This window comes from Urocitellus parryii, chromosome 15 (genome assembly GCF_045843805.1).
Source record: "Urocitellus parryii isolate mUroPar1 chromosome 15, mUroPar1.hap1, whole genome shotgun sequence".
Lineage (NCBI taxonomy): Eukaryota > Metazoa > Chordata > Mammalia > Rodentia > Sciuridae > Urocitellus > Urocitellus parryii.
Genome location: NC_135545.1, coordinates 2,686,841 through 2,713,390, shown reverse-complemented (window position 1 = coordinate 2,713,390; position 26,550 = coordinate 2,686,841). Strand labels below are relative to the sequence as shown.

The window sequence follows — 26,550 nt, the reverse complement described above, 5'->3', positions numbered from 1 at the left end:
GAGGGGGAGCGAGTCCAGGGGCCTCATGGAGGGCAGCCACTGGCCTGCGTGGGGACTGTGGCTGGTAACGGTGTGGGCTGCACAACTGCTGAGGGGCAGGAACGGACGCTCTCCACCAACACGGGAAAGTGGGAGAGGCCAGGCCTGCTGACCCCACCTACCCACTCCCAGGGGGCCATCAGAGCATCCTGCCACGTCCCCAGACACACAGCCACCATGTCAGGGGAGAGCCCTGTGCTCAGCCCAGGAAACCACAGGAGACAGGCAGAGACACAGGGACTGATGAGGGCCACACTGGGGTTGCCCACGCGTGGGACACTCTTAAGGTCCCAGGTTCCTGGATCCACATGTCCCTGTCCACAGCTGCCCTGGGAGGAGGCCCTGGGACCTGCACTCACCCTCCTGTGCGTGGATGGCCTGGCCCAGGCAGAGCCCTGGAAGAGAAGCCCAGTGAGAAGAGCGCCCCGGTTCCCCCAGAGCTGGGCCAGCAGGGCCTGGTGGAGCCTGGGCACTCAGCCTCCCTGCTCCCCAGGCCACCTGCTCCCAGGGTCAGGGTGGCCTTCTTCCTGCTCTGGGGTGGCTGTGAGACCTCCAGGTCCCTTTCCAAGAGGCTCTCTGCTGCCCCGTCCTTCCCAAGGCTGGGCGTGTCCCCAACCCAGGTGTCTGCCTCTAGGACCCAGTGCTCCTGGTCACACTGAGCCTGGGCAGAGGTGAGGGGCAGCCCCGGGGGAGGGCACAGAGTCTGCTGGGTTTGCTGGGCTCAGGCCTGTGCAGGGAAGGGACCTGTTCCTGCCCTGTCACCTCCACCCACCCAGTCCCCACCTTCCAGGACTCACCAAGGGCCAGGAGGGCAATGGAGCAGGGGGCCATGGCTCAGGCTCCTGCAGCCTCCCTGTCTGGAGCTGGGGACCCACGGAGGACACAGGAGACAGGATGTGCTGGCTGGGCCCCTCTGGGGTGTGGACATCATGCCCCACAGAAAGAGGAAGAGGTCGCTGCCTCCTTTCCTCTTCCCACAGTGACAGAGGGAGGCCTCGGCTGCTGGGACATTCTGACCTGTGCTCACATGTGCTGAGTGTCCCCTGACCTGGGCCTCACTGTCAATCTAGGGGACAAGGCAGAACGCAGGCCCTGCTACAGACTGACTGGGTCCCACCAGCTCCACAAGGAGCCACTGTCTGTCCTGGGAAAGACGTTAGACCCCGAAAGCTGGATGTCCTCATTCTCAGGGTGGGAACCGCACTCCTGCTGAGCCTCTAAGGGAGCATTTGCCAAAGTCCAAACAGGACATTAACACCTTGAGGGTGTCCCAGTGTAGATAAAGACTAGACCAAGGCAGAGCAGGCCAGAGTGGAAGGGACGGTCCCCAAGTGCCCTGAGCACAGCCCTGGTCTCACCTTGAGGGCGGCGCAGACCTGAGCTGTGTCAGGGCCTCGGGGATCCCAGGGCAGGAAGGAAGCCCAGGGCCCAGCCTGGTGGAGGGTCAGGGAAGACCCCCCTTTGCGTACCAGGTTCCAGAAGCCCCTGCTGCATGGTAACAGTGAATTCAAGCTCTTGCAAACCTGCGTGGGCTGTGGAGTCCATGTGTGTAATATCCACCAGTGCCGTGTAGGAAGGCACCACAGTGGGGTTCATTTGACATGTTCATAGTGCACACAGCAGTCTGCCCACCTCAATCCCCAGGGCTCCCTCCTCCCCCACCCCCTCCCCTGCCTTCCTTCACTCTACAGGTGGGTCTTCTTTCTACTCAGTTAGTTTTAGTTGGTGCATTTCTGTTACATATAAATTGATATGCATCCAGGTTTGTTCACACTGCACACAGCATGACCCGGTCCACTTCCCTCCCCAGGTCCTCCCTGTTGCCCTCCCTCCTTCCTGACCCCTGGTCCCCAACTCTGCTCTACTGACCTCCCTCTATTTTTATGAGATCTCTTTTTCATTCCCTTTTTCTCTTTAACTTTTGCAGAAAATGCCATAATTTCCTTCTTCTTTTTGGCTGGGTAGAACTCCCTGTGTGTCTAAATCATATTTTCTTTAGTCATTTATCTGTTGACAGGTACCTGGGCTGGTTCCATAATTTGGCTATTGTGCATTGTATTGCTATACACATTGATATGGCTCTACCTCTGTAGTAATGCTAATTTTAGGGTTTTTTTTTTTATAAATACCAAGAAGTGGGGCCACTGGGTCATATGGTGGCTCTATTCCTAGTCTTTTGAGGAATCTCCATAGTGCTCTCCAAAGTGGTTGTGCTACTTTGCAGCCCCACCAAGAAGGTATTTACTGCTTGTCCTTTCTCCCCACATTCTTGGCAGTACTCATTGCTATTTGTATTCTTGAAGATTGCCCTTCTAACTAGTGTGGGATGGGGTCTTAGCACCATTTTGATTTGTATGTCTCTGATTGTTAGAGATGTTGAAACGATTTCCATATGATTGTTGGTCACTTGTAATTTTTCTTTTGAGAAATGTCTCTTTTTGTTATTGGCCATTTATTGAGCGTGTTATTAGTTTTTTTAGGTGTTATTTTTTTCAGTTCTTTATATATTCTTGTTATTAATTCCCTATTGGAAAAGAAGATGGCAAAGATTTTGTCACATTCTGTTCACCAGATCTAGAAGTCTTCTGGTGCAGTGTTTTGTTTCTTTAAGAACAGCATTGTTATCAGTAATGAAAGATAGATGCACTCATTCTTCTTCTATTTGTATCCCTCTAATTTCCTTCTCTTGCCTGATTGCTCTGGCTACACTTTCAAGAACTATAATGCACAGGTGTGGTGAGAATGGAGACCCTTTCTTCTTTCTGATCTTAGAGGAAATGCTTTCAGATCTCTCTGCTCAGTATGATCTTGTTTGGGGGTTTGGAATATATATCTTTTATTATATTAAGGGAAGATTCTTCAGTTCCTAGTTTCTTCAGAGTCTTTTTTGTTTGTTAGTTATTTGCACTGCTGGTGATTGAACCTAGGGCTGTGCACATGCTAGCCGTGCCTCTCTCACTGAGTCCCATGCCCAGGCCTCTTCAGTGTTTTGAACGTAACCATGTGGCTGAATCTTGTCCAGGGCTGTTTCTGCATCTGTTGAGAGAATTGTGTGATTTTTTCCCTTGGTTTTATTTGTGCTATGAATTTCATTTTCTGATTTGTGTATGTGGAACCAATCTTGCATCCCTGGGGCTAATCTAACTTGACCATGGTATGCAGTCTTCTTAAAGTGTTTTGAACGTGCTTTGCTATTATTTTATTATGAAGTTTGGCATCTTGTTCATAAGGGATATTTCTGTAGTTTTCTTTTCTTCATGTGTCTTTATCTGGTTTTGTTATCAGGGTGATATTGACTTCAGAGAGTAAGTTTGGGAGTGCTCTCTGTCTCTCTATTTCATGGGATAATTTGAGGAATGTTGCATTGGTCTGTCTTTAATGGTCTGATAGAAACTCAGCAGAGCATCCATCAGGTACCAGGCTTTTCTTTCTCATAAGGCCTTTGATTTCTGCTTCGCATGATATTAGTCTGTTTTCTATATCAACCTAGTTCATTTTTGCAGGTCAAATCTGTCTAGAAATATATCTATACCTTCTATATGTTCCGATTTATTAGAGGGTACTGTTTTAAAATGACCCCAATGATCCTCTAGATTTAGCTGTGTCTGTAGTGATGTCTCCTTTACGTCTTCAATGATGTTGATTTGGGTCTGCCCTCTCCTTCTTTTGGTCATTCTGGCTAAGGGTTTGTGAACCTTGCTCATCTTTATGAAGAACTAACTCTTTGTTCCATTGATGCTTTGAGTTTGTTGATTATTTCATTAATTTTAGTTCAGTCCTTGATTATTTGCTGTCTCATACTGATTTGGGAATTAGTTTGTTTCTGTTCTTCTAGGGCCATTTGATGTACAATTAGAGTTTTGTTTGGGATTTTCCAGGGTCTCCTTGTTGTTGTTGCTGTTGTTGCTACCGGGGACTGAACTCGGGCATGCCCCACTGAGCCACACCCCCAGCCCTCTTTCCTATTTTATTTACAGGCAGGGTCTCACTGAGTGGCTTTGTGCCTCCCTTTTGCTGATCCTGGATTTGAACTCTCAACTCTCCTGTCTCAGCCTCCTGAGCCTCTAGGTTTATAGGTGTGTGCCCCTGCACCCCGTGATCTTCCTGTTTTTTAATGTGGGCACTTCATGCCAAAACCTTCCCTCTAAGCCTCATCACCATAGTGTCCCCGAGATTGTCCTGAGCTGTACCACTGAGGAACAGTGAGCAGGGGCCACGGCTGCTCAGCCCTAGTGGGGTGTGAGGTCAGCCAGGGCTACACAGTGCTCTCCTGAGAAGACAGTGCACGGCCCAGGGGGTCCCCAAGACCCCAACTGCTCCTTCCTCTTCCCTCCTAATTCGTAGGAGCCCCTGATTCCAGGCCATCGCCACCAGCCAGAGCTTCAGAGAGATGATCTGCTGTGAAATTCCCTCTCAGGGTACAGAAGGACCAACACCCAGCTGGGCTTAAAGGGCCAGTGTGACCTGTCCAGCCCTCAGGGACCCTCTGTCCTGCCCACAGGCCACACCATCCAGGTGACCCTGTGGGACCTCATCCAGGTGGGCATGGCTGGCGGGCCTTATGCCCCCATCAGCTGCCAAGGTGGAAACTCAGGAAGGGGTGGCCCTGCTGCCCATGTGAGCAGGACCTTGGAGAGTCTGAGCACAGGAGGTGAGACGCCCTGAGGAAGGGGACAGCCAGCTGCAGGCACGTCCTGGGTGAGGTCGGCCTGGGGACTCCACAGCAGCCCCCTCTGCAGTGCTGCTCAGAGATGGTGCAGGACAGAGAGTGCCCCACCCCTGAGGAGGACACCCCCTTGGAAACCCTGTTCCCCTCATTGGGATTCTCAGAGAAAACCCTGACCCAGGCTGGTCCCCTGCAGCACCCAGCTCTGCCCACAGGGAGGGCCTGGCTCCTGCTGGACCTTCTCCCTGCAGCCCCACCTGGCCCTCAGCCTCTGTGATGGTCCCAGGCCCACCCCAGCCTCCTGTCCACCCAGTGCCCTGCTGGCTACCTGAAGGTGGCCAGAATTTCCTCCCAAGGAAGGAGACACATTTTCTCTCTATTTTGAACCAAAGAATGAAAATGACACTTTCCACATGGCTCCTTTCTGATGTGAAGGGCTGTGAACGCTGCTCTTCAGGACGACACTGTGAAGGGGTCATTTTAAACCCTCATACATTTGAAGCAATGAACACTGAACAGAAGATTAGAAAATAGACTCAGCCCTTCATCTTCCAGGACACAGGACCAGAGACCAAACCCCTGGTCCAGACGAGATCTGAGGACCCAGGAGGAGAAAGGGTCTGGGCACCGTTTCCTTCTGAGTCCTCTCCCCAGTGTGGACAGCTGAAGGCTCTGCCCACCACCTGCCAGGTCCTCCCACAGCACACGGCCGAGAGGAGGAAGGGGGACACGGGCCATCACTGGGGACCAGGAAACCCTGAAGGGGACACAGGAGGCCTTGCCAGACCCAGCAGCTGCCCCGTCCTACCTCTGCCCCCTCTAGGGGATGATGCTGACCTCAGCCCAGGACGAGAAAGGGGGTGGGCAATGGCCACGGTGTGAGGCCTCACGCAGCTTCTCCCAAACCCCAGAGATGCCTGACCTGGCTCATGCTTCCCTCCTGGTGCTGGGTGGGGTCCAGGCCTCCCCACTGCCCCTCCCCAGCCCTCCTTAATGTAACCGTCCATGGAGAAAGTGAAGGAGCAACCCACGCTGAGGCCTGTCCACTCTGGGAGAATCCAAGGTCATGGTGAAGACTCCTCTCAGACTCATTGCCATGTTAATGATGAATAAAAGTTGATCATGGTTGGGGGGGACAGTTTCCTGTGTTGGGATGTGACTCTGGTGTGACATGAGCTCCACACTGAGCTCACGGACACACCCACAGCCCCACAGCTACCGTTCTCGTTTGTTCTTTCCGTGGTGAGAGCACTGAAGATCCACCCTCTGCCTATTACAAGTAGATGACATGGGTGTGTTCACAGCAGTCCCCAGGGCTGGGGGGGTGACTCAGGAGATGCCACAACAAGGGACCCAGTGTGGTTCTGCAGGACGCAGGACTTCTGGAGGTCAGCGCGTGCCTTGGTGACCACAGCTCGCAGGGCCTTCAGGTTCCACTTCAGGTACAAGACAGCAGAGTCACCCGAGCAGGGGCATGCTCGCAGAGTATGGAGACAGTGAGCGACATGCAACAGTGACACCCAGGACACAAAGGCAGGTCAAGAACCCCCACCTCTGCTGACCTGGGATGCCTGAGGGACACGGCCCAAATGGGAGCACAGAGCACATGAGTGAGCTGCTCGTGATCATATGAGCACATGGATCACCATGGGGACGGTGGCCTGGAATCCGCTGCGTCCTGCAGGTGCCAAGAGAGACAGGGAGATACAGTAAAGTGTCTCTGTAGCCACATTCTCCTGCAGAGGGCAAAGGGGGTCTGATAAGCAAGGGGTGAGTGGGGCCTTGGAGCGGTGGGTGCTGCACCCAGGTCTCCTCTGACAGTTTCTCACATCTCTAACCCTGTAGGGTGAGGAGCGGTCACCTTGCTGTGTGGGAGGAGGCAACAGACCCTGGCGACCACATCCTGCTCATTGCTCAGCTCCTGCATCCTGGCCCCAATGTGGCCCCCATTCACCCACCTCCTGTCCCTGCTGTGCCCTGGAAGGGGAGGCAGCAGAGGACATGGTGGAAAGTCCCTCCTGAAGACATTGGGCCTCCAGAGCCCAGGCTGTTGGAAGGAGCCTTGGGAAGCTGAGGTCATGCACTGAGGAGCCCAGGGTGACCTGCCACGGCCAACACTAGGGACAGGCAGAGTCCTGGGAGGGAGAGTCCACATGGGTTACCTCTGTGTGGTTGTCCCTCCAGGATTCTGTCTGGGCAAGATGGTTAGGGACTTGTTGTTAATACTTCAAGCCCAGGTTGTGATTTTGGCCAGATTGTGGGTTTCTCCTAAGCAGGAGGTTTGGGGACAATGAGAGGACCTAGGATCCTCTGCACTGGATCCTCTGGAAGCAAAGGAAAAGGACGCTGGACACTGATGCTCCCACTCTCCTCTGAGACCTGCCTGGACACCTCCTTGGCCTCAGCCAGATCTACAAAAGGCTGAGGTGTTCACGTTCTGGGGTCTCCAGGGTGGGCTGGTCACCTGGTGAGCAGGGAAGCTCCAGTGCTGGAGACAGGGACCCCCTGGGGACCAGGCACTGCCCGAGGGTCTCCACCGGACAGGGACTGAGGTCAGGGTGCCCCTGCTGCACTCAGAGGGACTGGCCAGCAGCAAGTGACCTCCAGACCTTGAGCACTTCCTGATGAAGAAGAATCTTAAATGGGCTTCAGTTTTGTCTTGTTTTGCTTGATCTGGGGGATGTCACTCTAGGGCTTTCGCTGGTTCCTGGTCTTCGATCAGAATTCACAGGCTCTGACCCTGCACCGTCCACGCCAGCCTCAGGGTGTCCTGGGGGAGCTACTCCAAGGAGGTGGGCCTCCTCCTGAGCTCCGGAGGGGACCTTTCCCACCAGCTCCCATGAGCCTGTGACCTGGCCCTCAGGCACCTGCAGTGAGTGGTTCCTCACCAGGACTCACCCTCGTAGGGCTCCTCACACAGAGATCCCTGGAGCTCAGGGTCGCAGGTGGGAGAGGTCCAGCACATTCCATGTCCACGCAGTGTCCCCAGGGCACCCCACCAGAGCCACAGCAGTGGAGCTGGCAGGGAGCCGAGGTGACAGAGTCCTGGAAACAGAAGGGTCAGAGTCAGACTGGACTCTAGTCCTGGGGCTGGTGTCCTAGTCAGTGAACTCAGGGAGAATCCACTCCTTGACCAGGACGTGAGGCTGAGATGCCTCCTCTTGTCCCTGAACTGAGGAGGGCTCACAGATTCAGATGTCCTCCCATAACAGCAGGGTCCAGGAGCAGCCCTGCTCAGCATGTGTCCACCTGAGCCCACTCCTGCTGACCCTGATCCTCCCCTGCCCCACCCTGGCCACTCCTGCAGGGAGGATGCTTCAGAGCAAGCTGAGATCATGGCAGCCCACACTGGACCTGTCCCCAACCTCTGTCCACCTACTCTTTGGCTCCCAGGAAGTGCACCCTTGGAGGCTGAGGGGTAGCAGGGGAAACAGTGCTCAGCCACAGGAGATGGACGACCTTCCTGGTCTGGCCAGAATCTCCACCTCTTCCCAAGGCAGCAGCAAAGAGCACTTGGAGTGTGGGATGGACCTGGGCTAGACGTCCACGTCCCTTCCTGGCTCCCTGATTGCACAGATGTGCCCACTGCTCCTGGAGCTGGGGGTGCATCTTGGGATAGAGTGGCTGGGGGGGGGGGTTGAGGGCTGGGGACTCATAAACCAGCACACGCTGCAGGCCACTGTAGTCCCCTCACACAGCCACCAGCACAGGTGCTCAGGGGTGTGCTGATGACAGACGCACCAGGTCCTCCAGGATGGGCCACCAAGCTGACTCCCTCAGTGGACCTGGGGTAGCTGGTCTCCCTGGCACTGTCCTCTGTGCTAACTGTCACTGGTGTTCCATCAAACCAGGTCCAAAGGGGCCAGGACGGGGTCATAGAGCTAATGGGGTGAATGGTGCAGAGGTGAGGTCCACTTCCCCAGGCTGACCTGTGGCGTGTTGAGGACCATGGTGGACACCAGGACCCCTGGACACTCTTAACTGGCTGCCCACCCTACTGCTCCTCAGGCCCAGGGTTGCTGACCTGCAAAAGGAGATGGTGGATGGGCAATGCAGCAGGATGGGGCATGGATTAGAGGGGACAATGGGGAGGTGGAGGTTGGCCTGGGGGATGGTGGGGTAAGTTGTCAGGATCTAGGGGGGAGGGCTGAGCATCCTCAGGCACACCCCTGCCCCATTCTGGTCTTGACGGAGGACCAGGAGGACATGCTAAGGGCCTAGCTCCCGCTTCACCCCACACATCTGCCTTGAAGACCCAGGGCCCAGGGAGGACCCCGTGAAGGACAGGAGGTGACATCTGCAGCCCTCACCTCAGCTGCCACCCTAGTTCTGTGGTTTCCGTCCCCTGTTCAGTTTCACCCTCAGCCGTCCCCTCCCTGCTGTGTGGACCCTGCAGCCAAGGACACACAGGAAGTGATGAGCCAGGTAGAGCTCCCGAGGCCCCACAGGAGGGTCCCTCCCCACCTGGCACAGTGTGGAGCATCCAGTTTAGGATGAAGAGCATTTTCCTACAAGGACAGCCAGGCTCCAGGGGTGGTGACGCCCACCTCAGCTCTCAGCCAAGCTGCTCTGTTGATGGTGGGACAGGCTGGAGCATGGACTCCAGAGCAGATGGGATGCCTCTTCCCTTATCCCCCAGAACAGAGCATTTCACGTGCAGCATGGGGACCTGGCTCAGGGAGGAGGGCTCGCTCCTTTCAGCTGCTGTGTCAGTCAGCTCTGCGCTACTGGAACAAAACACCAGAGACCATCAACGTAAACAGACCAGAGCTGCTGAGGGAGGGGTTTGCTCCTGCACAGGCTGCGCCATGGTGGGCTGCACTGGGAAATCAGCCCTGAGGCCCTTCAGCTGGTCTAGCTCCCAGAGGGCAGGGTGCAGGCCTCCACCATACTGGACCTCTGGGGCCTGGCACCCACCTGCCCAGTAGCTGATCATGTTTCACCTGGTCTGAGAGTGACCCCCACATTCCCTTCCTGGATCCTCTGAGGACATAATCCTGGGTTGGACTCAGCCTGTGTGGGGTCGACTCAGGTGGGGCCTGGGGCCTGGCCTGGCTGGGCAGCATCGAGGTCAGTCATGAGGGCCTCAGGGACAGGGGGACCTCAGATCTGTGCTGAGATGTCCCCAAGGGGTGGAATCCCCTCAGCCCTGCCTTGAGGAAACCAGAGACAGGACAGGAGGGCCCGTCCCCATCTGGTGGGTGCTCAGCTCTGGGGAAGAGGAGGCAGCAGCAGCCCCTGCTTACCACTTCCGTGCTGTCTGACCTGCAGGGCCTGCACCCTCCTCTCTGGACGTCTTCAGAGCAGGCGGCATGAGGTCCACCCTGCCTGTCCTCCTCTGCCTCGGTCAGTGTTGGTGGAGGGAAGGACACAGGGTGGGTGGGGAGGGTCCCAGGTGCCTGTTCACAGAGAGCCCTCAGGTCTTAAGTGCATATGGTACCAAATGGCTGCTGTGACCACAAGGGACAATAATCCTCCCCAACACTGAGATGCCAGCTCCTCACGGGGACCTCTCTTCCAGGGCTGAGTCTGCTACAGAGCCCCCGGGGGTCTTCAGGTGAGGGCCCTGCAGCCTCCCACGTCCTGCCCAGGCTCAGCCCCTGGGGTCTCCGGAGAGAAGGGAGCAGCCTGGGCTGAGGGTGGTGACAAGGTAGGGCAGTGGGACCTGGGGTAGGGATGTCCCAGGATCCTGCCTCTGATTTCTTTGCAGGGACCCTCCCCAAGCCCAACTCTGGGCTGAGCCAGGCCCTGTCATCCCCCATGGGAGGACAGTGACCCTCTGGTGTCAAGGATCACTGGGGACCTGGCTGTACTGTCTCATTAAGGAAAGAAGCCAGAGACCCACATGCAAAAGAGCCTTACTCCAGACTGAGAACAAGGCCAGGTTCTCCATCCCAACCATGACTGACCACCATGCAGGGAGATATCAATGCCTCTATCTCAGCCCTGCTGGGTGGTCAGAGCGCAGTGACCCCCTGGAGCTGGTGGTGACAGGTGAGAGGACCCTCAGGGGTCCCAGCCCCAGGCTCTGCCCTCAGGGAGGGGGTCTGCTCCCAGGGGTTTCTCTCACAGCCCAGCTGGGGATGGTGTGGGAGGAGGGAGCCATAAACACCTGCCTCCTTCTCTCCTAGGATCCTACAGCAAACCCTGGCTCTCAGCCCTGTCCAGCCCTGTGGTGACCTCAGGAGGGAACGTGACCCTCCAGTGTGGCTCAGGGCAGGGATATGACAGGTTTGTACTCACCAAGGAAGGAGGACACCACCTCACCTGGACCCTGGACTCACAGCAAGACCCCAGTGGGCAGGTCCAGGCCCTGTTCCCTGTGGGCCCTGTGACTCCCAGCCACAGGTGGACATTCACATGCTACGGCTATTACAGGAGCCAACCCCAGGTGTGGTCAGTGCCCAGTGACCCCCCTGGAGCTCCTGGTCTCAGGTGAGTAATATTCTTTCTTGTTCTATTCAGTTTTTGAGGCAACTGATGTATTCCTGGAATTTTGAACCCAGAAGTGTCCCAGGTTAGAGCCTAGAACCTGGGAATCCTGGTCCAGACCCCCAGGTGTGACAGGGTGACCTGCAGGCAGGACGGGGGGAGGCAGGGGTTGGCAGGATCCAGCCCTCAGCCCAGGCTCCTCTTCCTCCAGGGGTGTCCAGGAGGCCCTCCCTCCTGACCCAGCAGGGCCCTGTCCTGGCCCCTGGAGAGACGCTGACCCTCCCGTGTCACTCAGACGTCACCTATGACATATTCACTCTGTCCAAGGAGGGGGCACAGGACCTCCCCCAGCGCCCTGCCCAGCAGCCCCAGGCTGGGCTCTCTCAGGCCGACTTCCTGCTGGGCCCTGTGAGCCGCTCCCACGGGGGTCGGTATAGGTGCTACGGTGGACACAGCCTCTCCTCTGAATGGTCAGCCCCCAGTGACCCCCTGGACATCCTGGTCTCAGGTGAGGAGCCAGAGGGTGCAGTCAGGGACCCAGACTCTGCACAGCCCTGTTGGGGAGCCCCAGGAGGTGATGGCCAGGGTGATGTGGGGGTCTCAGGAGGGAGAGAGACAGGGAGGGGCAGAGAGGACAGAGACAGGGACACAGGGACAGGAAGGATCAGAGACAATGAGACAGACAGAGAGCACAGGGTCCTCAGAGAGAGGCCTGGGGAGGTCTCAGCTCAGAACAAGCTGGGGCCACCCTCACCCTCCTTCCTCTCTCCAGGACAGCTCCCTGACACACCCTCCCTCTCAGTGCAGCCTGGTCCCACAGTGTCCTCAGGGGAGAACGTGGCCCTGCTGTGTCAGTCACGGATCAAGATGGACACTTTCCTCCTGTGCAAGGAGGGGGCAGCTGGTCCCCCCCTGCGTCTGAGAGCAGAGTACCGAGCCCCATGGTACCAGGCAGAGTTCTCCATGAGAGCTGTGACCCCAGCCCTCGGGGGGACCTACAGGTGCTATGGCTCTCACAGCTCATCCCCCTACCTGCTGTCATGGCCCAGTGCCCCCCTGGACCTGGTGGTCTCAGGTGAGTGACCTGACCCCATCCTCTGTGAGCTCAAGGATTCCCTCAGGGCCCTGCCCAGGACAGCTCTGGGTGGGATGGGAGTGAGGGGCCTAGGGAGGGTCGGCCAGCGGGACTCACCCCTCAGACAGGAGGGGCCAGCAGGGTCCTCCAGCCTGTGCACCCACCCACCACTGGAATCAGGAAGGTGCAGGTGGGCACAGGAGGGCCCTGGGGAGGCCAGGCAGGTGTAGGGGGATGGGCAGAGACAGTCCCCAGGGGCAGCCTGCACCCCTCACCCTCCTGTTCTCCTCATTCCCAGGACCCTCTGGGGGACCTGACCCTACCATCCCCAAGGCTGGTCCCTGAGTCCGCATACCTCACAGGGACCCAGGACTCCCCACCCCACTCTGACCTAGCTCTTCTGACTGTCCCACTGGATCTCTGCTTCCTCTTCAAACTTTTCAGAGGACAAGATTCAGGGGTTTGCAGTGTCAGGAAACCAGGCCCCAGGGCTCAGGGCTGGGAGGCGTGAGGGGGAGGTCCAGGCAGAGGTGACTCTGGGGCCAGCCTGGGGAGGAGCAGCCAGCTGAAGTGGGGGGCAGGCAGCCCAGCCCTCACCTCCCACCCACCCCAGGAGGCCCTGAGGACCAGCCCCCCACCCCCACGGACCCAGGACCCCAGAGTGGTGAGTGAGGGGCTCTGGTGGGAGGTGGGTCCAGGGCAGGGCTGAGCTGAGGGGGGCAGCCCCCTCTGGAGATGCTGAGGGGGACCAGCCCTTCCCCTCTGGGCCTCAGTTTCTCCCAGGGCAGAGGAGAGGCCTGGCCCTGACCTTCAAGTGCCTCTCAGGCTGACCTTGGCTGTGCCCTGCTGGGAGAGGGGCCTCCAGGAAAGCCTCCAGGACCTGAATCTGCAGGGCCCTGTCCCCTGTGTGCAGTGACAGTGACACTGAGCAGGGGAGGGCTCAGGGCCATCAGGGTGTCAGGCTCTTTCCCTCCAGCTCAGGGCTGAGCTCTGGTGGAGAGAAGGAGACTGGGAGTCAGACTCCCCCAGTTCAGGCCCCGCTCTGCTGCTTCCTGCTGGGGACCTGGGTGAGCCTCAGTGTCCTCATACCTTGGTGGGTGGATGGGGTGGTGGTGCCTGTCACACGATTGACAGCTGCAGGTGTCATGCAGTTGCTCTGGGCTCAGCTGAACTTTGCTCCAACGTGACTCAGACACAATCCTGACCTCCCAGAGCACAGAGAGGGTGAAGGACCAGGGAGAGGAGCAGAGGGGACCCTGAGGACCAGGAAGGGCTCAGAGGGGCTCAGAGAGTCCTGTGGTGAGAATGAGGCGAGGAGGTGGGTCCCAGGCAGGACAGGGCTCCTCAGGTCACAGGTCCCCTCCTCTACTTGGTTCTCAGGAGCCACTGAGACCATCAGCCCAGCGCAGAACAGCTCAGACCCCAGCTCACGGGGGTCGGGAGGATTCTCAGCTCTGGGACTGGACTCTGAGGGTCACGTCCTGGCCAGGGGAGGCGGCTGCCCTGGGTGGACATGTGGGGATCCTGTCTCCCTGACCTCTGACCTCTGTGTCCATTTCCCAGCCTCACCTTCCCAGGATTACACAGTGCAGAACCTCATCCGGATGGGCGTGGCTGGCCTGGTCCTGTTGGTCCTCGGGATCCTGCTGTTTCAGGCTCAGGACAGCCAGAGAGGGACCCGAGATGCAGCCAGGAGGTGAACAGGAGAGAACAGGGCACACTCAGAGTGCAGAGCTGGGAGAGGAAGGACCCCCAGGAGTTTGAAGGCCACCTGGACAGGTGGGGCTGCACCTGAGACTGTCCTGGCAGCAGAGGTGACTGGGTGCAGGACCAGCTGGGTGTTGGCTGAGAGCCTTCCCCACCATGCTGTGCGCACCCAGGGCTGGCCCAGCGCTCTCTGCAGCCCTCCACGCGCCAGTCCCCACTGGGAGCTGTGAAGATGCCCCTGAAACACGGGACATGCAAGCCACAGGCTGGTGTCTGAGGGACAGTGTAAGGGGCACTGGTCCTGTGGACATGACTGTGAAAAACACATTAAAACCCTGAGAGTCCTGCTGTGTGTTTGCTCTTACTGTCCATGTCCTTCCTCCCACCCTCCACATGCCGAGGCACCACCACATCACCAGGTCGTGTAAATCCAAACATCTCTGTTTACTCCTGGAGGGTAGAGAATCATCGACCCCCAATGTCACCTAGAGTCACCTCCTGACATGGCTCCCTGGGTCCTGCCAGGTTTCTCTCTTCATGGAATCACTAGGCCGTGCGCTGCCCATCAGACATTGTGAACAGAGCTGTTTCAATGAAGGGACTTGAGTGTCCACTGATAGTGCAGAGACTATCAATGAAGGTAAGGCACCCGCCAGGCCTTCCCTTCACTGGTAGTGCATGTGGTTGATGGCGTGCACTTTCCTGCCCCAGGACCTTGGCTTAGCATTTCAAGGCAGGTGGGCTGCAGGCAGAGCCCCTCAGCGTGGGCATGAGCAGCCGCTCTCTCCCTCCACCTTGAGGGGAACTCCCAGGGCAGAGCATGGGGCGGGTGCTCTTTGCTCTCCTCCTTCTCTGTCCCGGCCCTGGTCCTGCCCACCTGGTCTCTGCGTCGTCCTGCAGACCTGTGTCCGTCCCTCTGCAGGTGGGCTGGTGGCCATCGTCACCCTGGATTCCTGCACCTGAGCTCAGGTGCTCAGTGGCTCTCTTGCCTGGTCCTGGGTGGCGTCTCTGAGGTCCTGAGTCTGGGGTCTGGTCTGATGGTAACTGGGGACCCCCTATCATTGTCCTCCCACTGGGTCTCTGTGTCCCCTTTCTGCTCCTGGTGCTCCAGGTGCAGAGGTGACCCCTGTGTCCCTTGGTCCTGAGGCTCTGACCTTGCAGTCCTGGTTCTTTTCCAGTCTTGAGGTTTCCGCTGCTGCAACCTCCAGCTGAGAGCTGCCCTCATGGTGCCGCCCCGAGCGCCCCTGAGGCCCTCCCCGTGTCCTGCCAGCCCTTCCGGCCTCTGGTGGCTCTCTAAGTCTCTTCCTGGGACTCCCGTCTGTTCTGAGAGCTGCTCACTGTCAGCAGAGCCCCGGGTATCTCTGTGACTGTTTTAGATTTCTGTTCTCTCCATTCCCACCTCCCTGCCTGTGGGCTCCCAGGGAGGCCCTGTATTTCCAGCTGTGTTCTCCCCCTGGGGACACCTGGGGTCCACTTCCTGATCCCTGACCACTAGACCTGTGCTGGACAGGGTCAGCCCTAACAGACCCTCGAGAGGAGTGAGAGGAGCTGCAGCCCTCAGGGTCCTGGCCACCCTTCCGCCCCCAGGTGCCCCTGGCCAGGGTTTCACCCTATTTGTTGCAGAGGGTTAAGACGCCAGGGGAGCGTGGCCTGCGGGCTCTGCAGCAGGGGCTGTCACTAACACTGGACATGTGCATGCTTCTGAGGAAGCCCAGGTGCCTGCTGTGGCCCTGGCCCTGCCGGCCTCCTGCAGGCCTTGGGCTCCTCCTGTCGTGCTGTTGCAGAAGACAAGCTGGTGGCCCTGGGTTTCTCCTGTAGCCCCCAGGGTGCACCTGGAGTCATCTCCTCTGGCCCAGTCTCCCGGCATCATCCCCTGGGGTGGCAGTTCCTGTACATGGGCTTTTCAGGAAAGCTAAGGTGTGCGGCTGGGCATGTGTCCAGCAGTGCACGGTCAGCTCTGTCTCTCCATGAGCAGGTGCCCTGGACAGGGAGCTTCACAGTGCTTCTCAGGGTTTCTGTCCAAAATAGGGGAGACCCGAGGGCTGCAGGGGGCAGGAGCTGGCCCGTCCTTCCAGGTCAGCCAGGCTCTGGTAAAGCCCCCGCAGGCGGGCTGTGCAGCTCCCTCTCCTGCAGAGCTGGGACAAGGGCAGAGGGCCCAGCATTGGGTCTCAGTGGACACAGCAATGTCCACCTGGTCCCTGGGGACAAAGCCAGGATCCTCGCAGGTCCCAGCCTCGCCACCCCATCTCCTAAGGAGGTTGCAGATTAACCAGGACAGAGCCCCTCCCTTGCACCCTGTACCCCTGACCCAAAGCCCTCTTGGAGAGGGTTTGTGATGACCTCCTCAGGACAAGGAAACGGAGGGCCAGAGGAGGGTGTTCCTGCTCCCAGGTACATGGGCAGGGGATGAGGAGCACCAGGAGGTTTTCCCCTGCTGCCAGGTATTGAACCTCAGGTGTCCTTACCACTAAGCTCTCGCCCCAGGCTTAGCCTCTTGCTCAGTTTCTTAGACCTCACTAAATTGCTGAGGTGGCCTCAAACTTGTCATCCTGCTGCCTCTGTCTCCAGAGATGCTGGGATTGCAGGGCAACCAGGAAGTTCTACAGTTCAGCTTCTGCAAAGCCACTGTTATTCCCCAGATGTGACACAGCAAAGGGTGGAGGTAGCAATGGGGCCCAAGGGGACATGCAGTGCAGAGAACAGGGGAGGGGTACTGGAGGGAGAAAGGGAAGTGGATGAGGCCAAAGTTCAGCAGAAAACAAACCGCACTCCAGAGTCTTTAAAGAGACTTGTTATTTATTTATATATTGGTACCAGGGATTGAACCCAGGGGGGCTTTATCACGGAGCCACATCCCTAGTCTTTTTATGTTTTATTTGGAGACAGGGTCTCATTAAGTTGCTTAGGTCACAAAGTTGCTGAGGCTGGCCTTGATCTTGCCATCCTCCTGCCTCAGCCTCCTGAGCTCAAGAATTACAGCCCTGGGCCACCAGCCTGGCTCTTGTTATGTCCTTCACTTTCCCTGTGTCTCTGTGCTCATCCCAGCAGGAAGCGCCAGGTGAGCTGCACAGCCAGGTGCTCAGGGTCTGCTGCTCTGCCCTCCTTGAAGAGGGAGCCTGCGTCTCCCCAGAAGCATCTCCAGGGCTGGGGGATGGCTGCCCTGGCAAGGGGCTCACCACCCTGTGCCCTGGACAGGCTGCAGGGGGATGGAGCCCCAGGGAGGCCCTGAGGGGGGAGGCCCAGCCCTGGGTCACTCTCACCTGGAAGGGTCTGGCCCAGGAGGGCAGCAGGTGTATTTGGTGCTGTGTCCCCTGGAGGGATGAGGACAGATCAGACAGACCGTGGGGGTGGACAGAGGAGACCCCACTCTGTCTGAAGGGCCTGCAGAGACACTGCATCCTGAGATGGCCACGTTCCTAGGAAAACAAGACCACGCTGGGAGGTGGGCTGACCCTTCCTGGGGGGCTCAGGAGCCACAGCCCAGGAGGGAAGCACTTGCCCCAAGGGCTGCTTAGTTCCCCTCTCCTGACACAGAGCTATGGCCAGGGCAGCCCAGCAGGGGGCTCCAGGCTTCCTCCCTCCCCTGGCACAGCAGGGGCTTTGCTCTGTGTGTCCTGCAGGCCCCTGGCTGAGCTCCTGGAGGTCAGTGTCATGATCTAGGGAGGCACTGTCCTGAGCACCCCTTTAGGGTTCAAGTGTCAGCATTGCCCACAGGTGGCCGCCACAATTTTTCAACCACTGCGTTTCCTCTGCTGCACAAGGAACCAAACCAAAACTTCTCCAAAGACATACCAAAGGCCAAAAATAACACAATGTAAACCCACCCTGCTGCACTTCTCTAGCCAGCAGGGAAAGGCAGCTGCACAAGGTTCCACCTCACTCTCTCAGTGTGTCCGTCATCAGGGTAACTACAGTGATACATTCTTTCTAATCAAAAAAAAAAAATTAAAAACTATGTCTGTCTTTCACTTTTTGATGTCTCTATTGCTGTGACTTAAAGTTCTAGTTCACTGTTCTCTTCTACTGCAGTGCTTCCCTAACATCTGGGTTATATTTCTATTCTATGGCAGCTTTTATATCTAGAAGTTCCATTAAGTCACACACACACACACACACACACACACACACACACACACACACACACCTTTTCCAACAACTTCTACTTATTGGTTAAATTCTGAAAATACTGAGTACAGTTATAATAAATAGTTGGGGTGTGGTTTGGGGCTGGGACTGACCCCAGGGCCTCACACGTGCTAGGCATGTGCTCTCCCACTGAGCCACCCCCTCAGCCCCTGTGACAACTGTTTTACTGTCTTCCTTTACCAACTCCAACATCCTGGTACTTCAACTGGTACCACACAGAGAGCCAGCAACCCCAGGACCTCAGCAAAGGCCCGGTCTCATGAGACCAACCCCAGGTCAGTTTCTGTGGACGGGTGCTGTGGTTCCTCCCCGCTGCCCGTATGGTCATGACTGATGGGAGTCCAGACAGTGCACCCTTACTCTGTAGGGGCTGGACGTATTCCTGTCAGTGCTCTGAAGCTCTGTTCTAGAACTCAGAGAAGAGCCTGGGAAGCAGTTGGATCCTTTAGGTATTATGTGCAATAAGCCAAACTAGAGCTGCCTTCACCAGGAGGTGCCTGGTCCTCCCCACTGCAGCAGGCCCCTCTGCACTCCTATACTAACCTTCCTTCCACCCTCCAGCGGGGTCTCCTGTCTGGCTGGGAAGAAAACCTGGCCCTGGCCCTGGCCCTGCTCAGCTCCAATAACACCTTTTTCTGCTCCTGTTCAGTGGTACTTTCCTCCTGAGGGGAACTTCCTGGAGTGCATGTGCCGATCAGAACTCTGAGGTTCCTTCAGGGATCCTCCGTGGTCTCAGTTCTCTCTGAGCAGCTCTCCCCTCCCCTGCACTCTCTCCTGGGAACTCCAGCTGCCTGGGTCCCCCGGGATGTTCTGCTCCACTCAGCAGCTCAGGAAATCTGTCTCAGTCCCCATCCCTGCGATGAAACCTAGAAATTCTCTCAGGGCAGTGGCATGGGACATTCTAGGGCAACTTCTCTGATTCCTCTTGCTCAGGGTCCCTGTCTCTTGTCACTTGAGGTCTATGGCCTTAGCAAGCTATCCTTTAAAAAATGCCTGGGACCCAGCCCTGCTCCGGATGACCTCCACTGGACCCTTCACTGGCCATCCCTCAGAGACTCAGGCTCAGGACTGGCCCTGCAGAGTGAGACTCCATGTCCACCCCAGGGACTCATGCAGCAGGCCTCCCTCAGTGCTGCAGACTTGGCTCATGACCCACTGAGATCCAGGGTGGCCCCTGTGCATCCAGGCCTCAGAGGAGCCCCCAGTCCCAGATACAAGGACTTACTTACAGATCAGTCAATATGCCCATCCTGTGGCAATAGGCTGGTCCACGACCCAGACGCTAGGACCCCACCTACAGACCCCGGGACAGGTAAGTCTGCACAGAGACTCCCACAGCAAACCCACATGAAGTCCCCACCATCAGACCCACCTGGAGTCTCTAGGTGGGTTTGCTGGTAAGTGGGTTTTCTTGACAAAACCTATCTGTAAGGACGGGAATGTGTGCCTACTTCTTCAAATGTGCAGACACCAGTGAAGGCCCTAAGAATCATGAAGAGTCAGAGACACATGGCATCCCCCATGGAACTGAGTAATGGACCAGGAACTGACCCTGAGGAAATGGAGACCTGCAGGGTGCCTGGGGAAATCAAAACAATTATCCTAAAGGAGCCCAGTGGGCCACAGCAGAAAAGCCAGTCAAAATCAGAAAAATTGTGTACACACAGAAAATCAGAAAGTCCAACAAAGAAATGAAAGCCATGAAGAGGAAGCAAAGCGACAGTCTGGAGTTAAAGAACACAGGGACTGAAGTGGAAATTCTAGAGAGAGCTTCACCAGCAGACTTCACAGAGTAGGAGACAGAGCCAGACCTGAAGACAAGACATTGGAAGTGACCCAGAGGATAGAAAGGAAAAGATACAAAGGAATGAGGGAAATCTATGGGACACCACCAAGTGGGCATTGTACAATTACTATGAGTCTCAGCAGGAGCCAAGAAAGAGAAAAGAGCAGAGAGCTATTTAAATAAATAAGGAAGACAAATCCCCAAACCCAGAGAGAGAAATGAACACCCAGATGTGCAAAGAGGGAAAAACCCGACATGGAAGAAACACCCAGAGATGTTCACCAAGAGGCTGCATGATCAAACTCTCAAAGTCAGAGAGAACTCCACAAGCAGCAAGTGAGAAGCGATTCACCCCACACACAGGAACCCCAGAAAGACAGCCAAGAGGTTTCTCAGCAGCGATCTTGCAGGGAGGAAAGATTGGGATGATTTCTTCAAAGTGCTGGAGAGAAAGAAAGCCAACAAGACTGCTGTCACCATTAAGACTTTCCTTCAGGAGTGAAGGGGAGAGGGAATCTCCAGAAAAATACAGTTGTGGGAAGTAATCACCACTCTGTTTGCCTTTCACAAAATGTGGAGTGGAGGTCTCCAAGTAAAACGTTGCACATTAACTGAAAGGATGAAGGTACAAACTCTCTGCAAAGGCAAAATGCAGACTAGTTCAGAAAGTCTGATGCCATCATGGTTTTGGACGTGCCATTTTAACTCAAGGTTAAGGCTTGAAACATCGTGTATTTTTATAAAAACACTATCACCATGATAATTTCCTCTTTTAACAAGAGGAAGAGTGGTACTAAGAAATAACAAGAACACCAGAAAAGAACTAACAAAATGGGCATAGTAAGTTCTTTCTTATGATAATTACAGTGAATGTAAATGAATTAAATTCTCTGATCAAAACACCCAGTGAGACTGAGACTTTGAAACATAAGGTACAACTGCACACAGCCAATCAGAGACTCCCTGTAGCTCTCAGGACCCACAAGGGCAGAGAGTGATGGCACAGAGGGATTCCATGCAAATTGAAGCCCAAAGTGAGAAGAAGTACCAACGCCATGTCAGGAGGAAAGACTTCTAGTCTGAAACTGCCATGGCGGACAGAGTCTGGGTGACAAGGGGTCAATCCATGCAAGGGGAAGCAGGTTTGGGGGCCTGTGTGGCTAAGGCTGGGGTCAGGTAGACTTTCTGGGAAAGGCAGGGCTGGGGACAAGTTCCTGATTCCCAGCAGGCAGCTGCAAATGTCCTGTGGGGAGCTGAGACTTCCCAACCTGGAGGTCACTGCTCAGGTGAGAGAGGGAAGCCCCAACTGCTGACCTCACCAAGGCAGGACGGAGAGATGGGGAATGGCCCTCGCTTGTCATGGGAGCTGCTAGAGCAATAAAGGACGAAGAGGACAGTGTAGGGGAGGGACATGAACAGGGAAGTGGTACAGGATCATGTGGGAAGCCATTTCTGACATGTGATTGGGTGGCTCCCGTTAAGGGTCTGAGGCGCTTTCGAAGTTTTCCAGGCCCTTTCCTGATGAGAGAGCCCATCCATGTTGGGGTGTGCCTGACCACTGACCCCGGGGGCCCAATCACTGACCCTGACCTTGGAGTGCAGCCCCCCTGAACCTTCATTGGATGGAATTCTCCCCTGAATCTCTTGTTCCCCAATAAAAGGCTACTCCCAGGCATGTTCACTCTCTCTCTCCTGCTAGCCCTGAGTAATCCTTGCTGCCTGCTGGGCGGTTAGAGGTGGGAACCAGAGAGGGGAGCCGTCTCGGACCTAGCAATAGAAATAAGGTAACTGAGTCTGTGTGTTTTATATTGATCTCTTCTAACTAACTTTATGCCTAGAACCTCATTAATGAAACCATTGCGCAGGCCGAATGGTGGAGGATCATGCACCAAAAGAGACGGGAGACCAGGAAGGTGTGGAGCCAGGGCCCAGGTGATGGGTGTCCAGCGGGGAGGCCACCCTGCGACACAAGAGCTGACACCGAGGGAGGCTGGGATGGTCCATGCGGCTCCCTGGTGCAGGTGGAGGACGTGTTCAGACCCTGCAGAGTGGCCAGGTTCAGAGTGCACAGTCCATGGTGGCCTCTGTGTCCCTGGGGCTCACATGGGCTGAGTCCTGTGGGCATCTCCCCTGGGCCCTGGGGTCAGGCTCTCTTCTCTCTGTGACCTGGGCCAGCTGTGCCAAGCTTCTCCCAGAAGCACCCCCAGGGCCACCAAGACCAGCCCAGCCAGGCCCAGGGGACACAGTTCAGCACCCTGTAGTTCTGGGAGGTGGAGGCTGGAGGCAGAAGGACACGGCACACTGTCAGGACAGGTGGATAAGACCCACACCAGGGCCCCTGAAATAGGAGCCACTCCCCAATTTCCAGACCAGAACCTGTGCCCGTGGGCACTACCCCATGCAGAGTCCCAGGTGACCTACTGTGGGGCAGCTCACTCCTGTGGGTGGGACTGATGTCACGTGGGACTCCTAGGAGTCAGAGGCTGGTGAAGGCTGGGCAGCCTCTCCCCTAGGCTGACCGTGGCCTCCTGAGCCCTTCTCCTGACTGTCCTGTCACTGGATCACCCTGCCCCACCTCCCATGCTCCCTGTGTCCCTCCCAGGTCTCCCAGTGAACAGGAGGGCCCTGGGGACAGGTGACTGGAGCACACACAGCTGCCTTTGATCAAACTCAGCTCCAAGTCTAAGGCCAAGGCCACCCTGGAGAACATGGGGGACGAGCAGCCTCTGCCACCTGAGGATGAGAGGGGAGCTCAGGGCCTGGTGGTGCCCACAGCCCACTGTGAGAACCAGCCATGGGAGGGCAGAGGTGTGACCCTGGGCTGGACCAGGGCTGTCCCTGCTCTGCCAGTTCATCCAGCCCGACGTCTGCTGGACATTTGAGTGTCCCCATCCCTCCTCTCAGCCCAAACCCCAGCATCTGAGGCCTTGGGAAAGGGTCAGGGTAGGTGACCCCTGTGTGTGCGTACTTAGGGCAGGATGGAGGGACTCTGCTGGCCCTTCACTGGGTGACCCTATCCCCAACACCAGGGTCTCCTGGGGACACAGTGCTGAGCTACAGTGAGCAGGACCCAGAGTGCATGGGGCTGGGGTCCCCAGGTGCATGCCCAGCCCAGTGCACCCTGGAGCTGACCTCCTGAGCTGGTGATTGACAGAGCTCTGGGTCTGCAGGTCCTAATGGAGTCTCAGTGCACAGGACCGTGACACGTCACCTCACAGATACTGGGGAAGCCCTGTCAGGACCAGGGTCCCCACAGCATGGGGACAGTGAGGGGATGACCGAGGGTCCACACAGGGTCTCCTCCTCCTGGAAGGTTCCAGGCAAACAGCAGAAGGGGCAGGTGAGACTGATCCACCCAGACAGCTGGACCAACAGGACAGACAGTGGGGGACACTCCACCCCGTCACATGGACAGGGAGGCAGAGGTGACCATGATGGTCTGGGGTCAGGATGCGTGGGCGTCAGCATGACCACTCCACACCTTGTCACCTGCCAGGAGCCACGTCCCTGCCTGGGGCCACATCCTGAGAGGTGCAGGGTGTGTCATGGCCCCTTCCCGCCAGGTGCCTGCTCACCTATGGAGATCACGGTGGTCTCTACAGAGCTGACCTGCTTTACACCAGTCCCTGTGTGCCTGCCTGGAGCACAGGTGGAGTCACACACCTGAGGTCTCTGGGCTCCTGTGGGCAGTCCCTCGCCTCCCACAGTGTCCTCTAACTCCTGCCTGGGCCCTCTCCTGTACCCTGGATTATGGTGACCTTTGCAGACCCCCAGGGTGGGCAAGGAGACCTGGGGACCCAGGTGACACCTGAGCTGATCCTGCTGTGCACCCACCAGCACTCACCAGCAGGTCCTGGTCATGGGCAGACAGGGTGGGGAGCCTCACCAGGACACAGGGTTAGGAGGGCCAGGCACTGACCTCACCTAGGGGCCACTGTGCCACCAGTAAGTACCCAGGATACTGGGGACCTGTCAGAGCCTCAGGATAAACTAGTGAGTGCCCCTGAACTGACTGGGGCCCTACCCCTGGACACTGTGCATCTGGCCCACCCCTGGACACTGTGCATCTGGCCCACCCCTGGACACTGTGCATCTGGCCCACCCCTGACACTGTGCATCTGGCCCACCCCTGGCCACTGTGCATCTGGCCCACCCCTGGACACTGCATCTAGCCTACCCCTGGACACTGTGCATCTGGCCCCCAGGATGTCTGGGTTACAGAGAATTCACAGAGAAGGGAGAGAAGACTTGGCTTTAAATGGAGAATGTCCCCTGTCCCTCTCTGGGATGGGCTGACCCTCCTGGACTCTAACCCCAGACTGAGCACACACAGGACCTGGACCATCACATCCCAAAGCTTCCGCAGTGCCCCTTCCAGCCCTGGTCAGGGTTATCCCTGGGCCAGGTGACCTGCCCAGTGGAAGGGGACCACACCAGATGTCACCCTCAGCCACCCAGGCTCTGGCCCCGTGGGAAGGACAGTGAACCCTCCATCTGAGTGAAGAGACACTGTTCTGGAAGGGGTCTGCCCCCAACCATCTCTGGGGACCCCTCCCCACCCAGCAGCAGGGCCAGCTCTATTCCCACCCCATGTTGGACCTGTGTCCAGGTCACACAAAGTGGCCCATGAGACCAGGGCTCCAGGGACCTCAGGGCATGAGGGCTGAGGGACACTGTGCAGAGGGAGGGGCCTGGGGTCAGGTGGGGGCAGGAGGCTGTGGACAGGATGGCAGCTGGGACAGGGTCCAGGACCCAGGGACCAACCTGATGGCTGAGCTGGTCCTGGGGTGGGGGCCTGGGTGACGTCCTCCCTGCTCAGCACCAGCCTCAAGTCTTCACTGAGCTCAGACCTCGTGGACTTTAGGTAGCGGCAGTGATAACGCCCAGCAGTGTCCTCACTCATGGAGGGGAACAGGAACCTGGCCTCTCGCTCAGAAGGTGAAGGGCTCCTCTTACCCCAGATCTGGGAGCTTCCCTCCTTCTCCAGGCGAAAGTCCTCAAACCCAGCAGGACCTGGCACACGATGGTCACGGGCCTCCCCCGGGGGATCTCAGAGCCTGGCTCAGCAGAGATGGAGGGTCTGGGCAGGGCCCCTGGGAGGAAGCAGACAGCGGCTCAGCGTCCACTGGGAGGAGTCGCTGAGCCACAGATTGAATCCAGGTGCACAGCCCAGGGTTCTTGGGCAGGTTACAGAGCTGTGCAGCTGCGGTCACTCTGTGGCTTCACAGTCATCCACCTCCCTGCCTCCCTTTCCCTGGCTCACCTCCTGGGTCTCCCTCCCTGTGTCCCCTCACTCTGTCTTCCCTGGTCCCCTCCCTCTGTCCTCCCTGGTCCCCTCCCTCTGTCCCCTCCCTCTATCCTCCCTCTGTCCTCCCTCTGTCCCCTCCCTCTGTCCTCCCTCTGTTCTCCCTCTGTCCCCTCCCTCTGTCCCCTCCTGTGCCCATCCTCCCTGCTGTGGCAGCTGCTCTCCCACCTGGTGAGGAGGACCTGACCCCAGGTACATCCTGCCTGGCTCGGGGTCCCCAGGGAGCCTGGACACCCTGGCCTTGCTGTGTCTGTGCCCACCCCTCCCTGCCCTGGGCCAGGTCCAGGGGCCTCTGCTGAGCCTCTGCCTCGGAGTGACCCCTACACTGTCCCCTCCTTCTCAGTCTGTTAGCACTTGCTGGAGGGTGACCTGCTGCACAGCTGGCCTCCTGCTCAGACCCCTCTGCCCACTGGAATGTCCCAGCCTTGGGCCAACCCAGTCCATCTCCTTCCCTCATCTCCCTCAGTTCTGGTCCTTGTCTGTCCACTCAGAGCCCCTCTGTGTGCTGAAGGAGCAGGAGAGGCACAGACACAGCCTCCTGGGGAGGGAGGACGGGCAGGTGGAGACCCTGTCCAAGTCCACAGCTGTGACCCTGCACAAGTGTCCCTGGGGACATCAGGGCACAGAGGAGGTGGCACTGTGCTCCCTGGGACATGGGGCACCTGGCTGAGACCTAGGACAGATGTCGGGCCCCTGCCCCACCCACAGGGCCCAGGGTGGGAGAAGCCCAGGTGCCCGTCACTCAGGAGACTGCAGCCAGAGGTGGAGGGAGTCCAGGGGCCTCTTGGAGGGCAGCCACTGGCCTGCGTGGGGACTGTGGCTGGTAACGGTGTGGGCTGCACAACTGCTGAGGGGCAGGAACGGACGCTCTCCACCAACACGAGTAAGTGGGAGAGGCCAGGCCTGCTGACCCCACCTACCCACTCCCAGGTGGCCATCAGAGCATCCTGCCGCGTCCCCAGACACACAGCCACCATGTCAGGGGAGAGCCCTGTGCTCAGCCCAGGACACCACAGGAGACAGGCAGAGACACAGGGACCTGATGAGGGCCACACTGGGGTTGCCCACGCGTGGGACACTGTTAAGGTCCCCAGGCTCCTGGATCCACATGCCCCTGTCCACAGCTGCCCTGGGAGGAGGACCTGGGACCTGCACTCACCCTGCTGTGCGTGGATGGCCTGGCCCAGGCAGAGCCCTGGAAGAGAAGCCCAGTGAGAAGAGCGCCCGGTTCCCCCAGAGCTGGGCCAGCAGGGCCTGGTGGAGCCTGGGCACTCAGCCTCCCTGCTCCCCAGGCCACCTGCTCCCAGGGTCAGGGTGGCCTTCTTCCTGCTCTGGGGTGGCTGCGAGACCTCCAGGTCCCCTTCCAAGAGGCTCTCTGCTGCCCAGTCCTTCCC

The 26,550-nt window shown here is 57.6% G+C and overlaps 2 pseudogenes across 1 annotated transcript; both read left to right on the top strand.

Moving 5' to 3' along the window:
- Positions 1 to 4,429: 4,429 nt before the first annotated feature.
- LOC144250450 (leukocyte immunoglobulin-like receptor subfamily A member 6) lies at positions 4,430 to 14,203 on the top strand (annotated as a pseudogene). Its single transcript, XR_013342492.1, has 8 exons — positions 4,430 to 4,457; positions 4,541 to 4,690; positions 10,416 to 10,699; positions 10,837 to 11,140; positions 11,349 to 11,645; positions 11,910 to 12,212; positions 12,826 to 12,876; positions 13,776 to 14,203. The product of XR_013342492.1 is annotated as a leukocyte immunoglobulin-like receptor subfamily A member 6 (transcript).
- An 8,356-nt stretch (positions 14,204 to 22,559) lies between these two features.
- The window catches only part of LOC144250449 (leukocyte immunoglobulin-like receptor subfamily A member 4), a 28,708-nt pseudogene continuing 24,717 nt past the window's right edge, over positions 22,560 to 26,550 (top strand).